We start from the raw sequence: 4,988 nt of genomic DNA, 5'->3' as shown, positions 1-4,988 counted from the left end.
CTCAAATAGTCTACTACTGCGTGATGTATGTTGGGTCGGTGGAATATTTCGAACTCAAATTCCTGCAACAATAACGTCCACCGTGCCAACTTACCGGTTAGTGACGCTTTGGAAACTAAATAGAGGAGTGCCGAATGATCTACGTGGATGGAAAATTTCTCTCCCAACAAATAATGTCTGAATTTTGTCATGTTGTAGATCATGCCCAAAGCTTCCCTTTTCCGTGGTGGAATAATTTCGTTCGGCTTGGGATAACTTTTGGCTTGCGTAATATACAGGCCAGTACCACATTGGCTCCGTAAGTTGCATCAGCGCACTTTCAATTGCAATGTCGGACGCATCCACGAACACATGAAACTCCTTAGCCCAATCCGGGGGTTGCACTACCGGCGCTTGCGACAATAATACTTTGAATGCCCGGTACGCCTTGTCTTCGGTGTCGGCCCATTGGAACGGTGTTCGGTGTACCGCAACATGCAGCGGTGTAGCTAGGTCCGCCAGATACCGGAGCATTCGGCTATGCCACCGGATTTGGCCTAAGAAACGGCTTAATGCTTTGGCCGTTGTTGGTGCCGGTGCCTCCAAGATTGCTTTTACTTTGTCCGGGTCTACGACAATTCCTTCCTTGCTCAGAATGTGTCCTAATAGCGCCCCGTTTGACACTCCAAATACACACTTTGCCGGATTCAAGCTTAGCCGGTAAGCCCGACATTTCTTTAGACACAATCAGAGGTGCTAAAAGTGATCTTCTTCCCAACTATAGACGGTGAAGTCATCCAGAAACACTTGCATGAATGCCGGTATGAATTCTCCGAATATTTCCATGATGATCCTCTGGAACGTTGTCGGCGTGGTTTTTAGTCCGAACATCATTACTAAGGCAACAAACACTCCCCATTCGGTGACGAAAGCCGTTTTCTCCTGGTCATCGGGGTGCATCCGGATTTGGTTGTATCTGCTGAATCCGTCTAAGAAACTGTATACCTCATGGCCGGCGACTGAGTCCAAAACTCCATCCGTGAATGGGAGTGGGAATGCCTCTGTTACCGTCGCCGCGTTAAGCTTACGGTAGTCGACACAAACTCTAATTTTGCCATTTTTCTTTGGTACGACTACTATCGGGCTTAGCCATGTAGATTTCTTTACTGGGCGGATAAAGCCAACCCTCAGCAACTTGTCGATTTCCTCCTTGACTTTGGCGGTGTAATTTGGATTTATCCGGTACCGTCGTTGTGCTATCGGTTTGGCGTCTTTGCTCAAATGTATCTGATGCTGATATAGCTGAGGATCGAGCCCTCGCATATCCTCGTAGGACCAGGCAAACACGTCCCGAAATTCTTTGAGAAGTGTAATCATTGCCGTTTTGTTCTCCGCCGTCATTTTCTTGGCGATGTGCACCGCTCTTGCCTCTTCAGTAGTTCCTAGATTTACCTCCTCTAGTTGGGATGCTTGAACCCGTTGCGATACGACCATTTCTCTTTCCAGCGCCCCCTGTGCTTGCCATAGCTCCCGGATTTCGAACAGAGGTATGATCTTCGGATTATCCTGCAAGTATTGATCTACCTCTTTGTCTGCTAATCCGTCCAGCATATTGACGCATTCGGCATATAGGGGTGTCAATTCCTTCCGTCCGTGGTTGTGTCGGTACCCGTACTTTTGCTTTTCCCCGCCGGAAGGTGATTATATTCTTCCTCCAATTTTGTTTAATGTGCCCCGCTTTCAACCACGGCCGCCCCAACAATAGTGGGTAAGCTCCTTGTGCATGTAGTTGTAGCACTACTGCCAAGATGCGAAATGTGTGGCCGTCGATCGTTACATCCAGATCTCGTATCAAGCCGGTTGGTCGCACTGAGCTTGTATCCGCCATCCGCAGCCAGAACGGGCATGGTTCCTACTCTTGGATTCCCAAGGTTTTGCATGTTCGGAGTCTAATCACATTACCCCTAAACCCTTACCCTTCGATCTTGTGGTTACCTGCTGCAGGTCTGCGACTTCGGCGACTACCATGTTTACCGTCGGTCGTTTATCATCGCTCTTTGCCGGGCATTGATTACTATAATGTCCTTCTTGTCGGCAATAGTAGCAATATGCTTTCCGGGAGGTGTTGGATTCCGCGTTGTTTCCTGCTCCCGGTGGAGGACCTGCAGTAACGGCGGGGCTTTGATCCGGTTAGCTGCTTGAGGCGCCCTTCTCCGGTTCCCGTAGGTGACCCCTTTTCTTGAAATAACGTTTCTTTTTGTTCTGATACTCTTGACGGGGCTGGTCATCATGTCTGTCATAGGCTTCCAATCGTTGGTTGTAACCGGGGGATTGGTCCCAATTGTATCTTTCATACTGTCCATTATAATTCCGGTACCGATCATATCTCTCATACCGGTCAGGGTTGTCCCTGTACCGGACATCCTATGACGGTCGGCATCGCTCTTCTCGCCTCCAACGTTCTTCTTCCTCCTCCTTGGTACTCCGTGGTTCGATTTGCCGAACCGGTGGTGCTTGGCGATTCAACAAATTGTACTCGCACTGCTCCATTGTGCGGTTCCTGGAATGGCACAGTAGACATTGTGACCGCATGGTACATTCTAGTGTTGAGTGTCCGGCATTTAGGCATGTTGTGCATTGAATGGCCTGTCAAAACTGAAGATCCTCATCGGTTGGTAACGCTCGTTGGAGTGCTCCCATTGTTAGCCAAGAGCTTCTTTTCTCCATTTCTCTAACCCGGTCGATGACCTGGTCGACGGTACTTGTGCGAAAATCGATGACCGTGCATACCGTACGTAGAGGTTCTTGGAGCGCGGCTAAGAATATAGCCCGTGTTTCTTCCTCCGGAGGTGCTCGGGTAAGCTGACTATACATTCGTTGAAACCGGATGACAAACTGCGGAATGCTCTCCCCAGGGTCCTGCCGGATGGTATAAAATAGGTCCCCCATTTCTCTCTAGTCCACCTCCTTCTGAAAGAAGTGCAAGAATTTAGCTTTCAAGTCCGCAAAGGTGGTGATTGTGTTGGGGTCTTGCGTCTGGTGCCATCTGGCGGCCGATCCTTTCAATGTTACGCCGAATTCGGCTATCTTAGATCGTTCCTCTTCGGCTGCGGTTAACCGTTGTGACACATGGTTCGCCTCCCATGTTTGTTGAAAAGCGTGAACATAAGCCTCCACGTTCGGGTCATCCCTATACTTGGGGTACTGGAACGACATGTCATCGTCCGGTGTCGGTACGCGGGCTGGCGGTGTCGGTGGTCTTTCTTGCTCTTCCGTCGGCGTCAGAGGTCGTTGATGGTCCTCTGTCGGAGTCGGAGGTCTTTGTTGGTCCTCCTTCGGTGTTGTTGGCTCGACTTGTGGTGTCGGAGATCTTTCTTTGTCCTCTTCTGTCTCTGGAGGTTGCTCCACGTCTGGTGCCGGAGGTTCCCGGTCTGACAATTCTGGTTCTGGTGTCGGTAATGTATCTGACTCCTCGTCCTCCGGTCCTTCCGGCGTGTCGTTACTACTGCGATAGTTCGTGTGCGCGTTGTAACCCCCTTCCGAATCCGATTCCAACGCCGAAAATGTTTCGGATTTGCCTGCTCCTCCGGTCAAGGCCTGGAGAAGGGATTCCGCTTCCCGGAGACTGCTTAAGCTGCTTCCTTCGTCCGGGTAGGCGTTTTGTTGCAAACGGAGCGACTCCTCCACCACTTTCCGGATAACTTTGGAAAATGATCAATTCGATCGGATTTCTTCTACCGCTTGGTGGAAAGCCTCTCGCCGCCTTCGTCGTTCAGGAAGTCGACTTGCTCTCTCCGTAATCGGGTCGTCCGTTGGCCTAGTCATCCATTCCCGCCGTTGTTCACTGTGATTGTGTAGGAATTGTGGTCGCCAAAAACTGTGTTAAACCTTAGGTCAAGACAACAGCCTAACACAGGGTGTCCACTTAAGAGACTTCACCAAAGGGTGTTACGGCGAGATAACTTACGACACAACGCTTAATTGGACCTTAATCGGTTACTTAGTAATACGTCATTAACATGCGTAAGATATACAATAAGCACAGAACGGTGAACAATACTTAATGATTAAACAAAAGGTTTATATTACTCTCCGTTGATGACTACATTGTAACCGGGCCTTTATATAGGTCACCGGTGCAAAGTACAAAATGGTGCCAACCGGCACCTATTCGGGATTGGTCCGGATCCGGATCGGCATACCGATTCGGTTCGTCCGTCCACATATTAATATATTAAGACTAATAATTACAACAGATTCCTAAATAACAATTCCCCTTTTCACACTCTTGGTCTAGACATCTTCTAGCTCCTTTGCCGGCCGTGTAACAGTATGTTCATCCTCGAATCGAGCGAGGTAAAGCCATCGATGTACGCAAAGGGCCAGAAAGTCGAAACCGACTTAAAACTGTGGCACAAGAGAATCGGCCACATTAATCTCCAGAAACTACAAAACATGCAATTGAAAGGAGTCGTAATCGGACTCTCGAACTTTATGGCAAAGGAGATTATAGGCGTATGCGAAGCATGTCAGTTCGGAAAGCAACGCCGTCACCCATTCCCTAACGAGCGGAATGTGAGCAAAGGGATCCTGCATGTCGTGCATTCAGATGTGTGGGGACCAGCCCAAACAGCAACATTCGGCGGATGCCGATACTATGTCATATTCATTGACGACTTCTCCAGGAACAGTTGGCTCTATCCAATGAAGCAAAAGAGTGAAGTGTTCAGGCACTTCCAAACATTCAAGGCTAAAGTCGAAAAAACTATGGGTTGGCATGTACGTTTTCTTCGATCAGATGGAGCCAAAGAATATTTTTCGGATGAATTTATGGCATATCACCAAAAAGAAGGAATCCGACGAGAGTTCTCGTGTCGACACACGCCTCAGCAAAACGGCGTAGCAGAGTGTAAAAATCGCCATGTAGTAGAAGTAGCACGCGTCATGATGAACGAGAAGAATCTGTCGAAATCATATTGGGCAGAAGCGGCAAATACGACCGTATATCT

This window comes from Azolla caroliniana, unplaced genomic scaffold, assembly GCF_043228905.1.
Source record: "Azolla caroliniana isolate FFs.n. ecotype wild unplaced genomic scaffold, voAzoCaro1.0.p SCAF_1, whole genome shotgun sequence".
NCBI classification, from domain to species: Eukaryota; Viridiplantae; Streptophyta; class Polypodiopsida; order Salviniales; family Salviniaceae; genus Azolla; species Azolla caroliniana.
Note: the sequence above shows the minus strand (reverse complement) of the source record.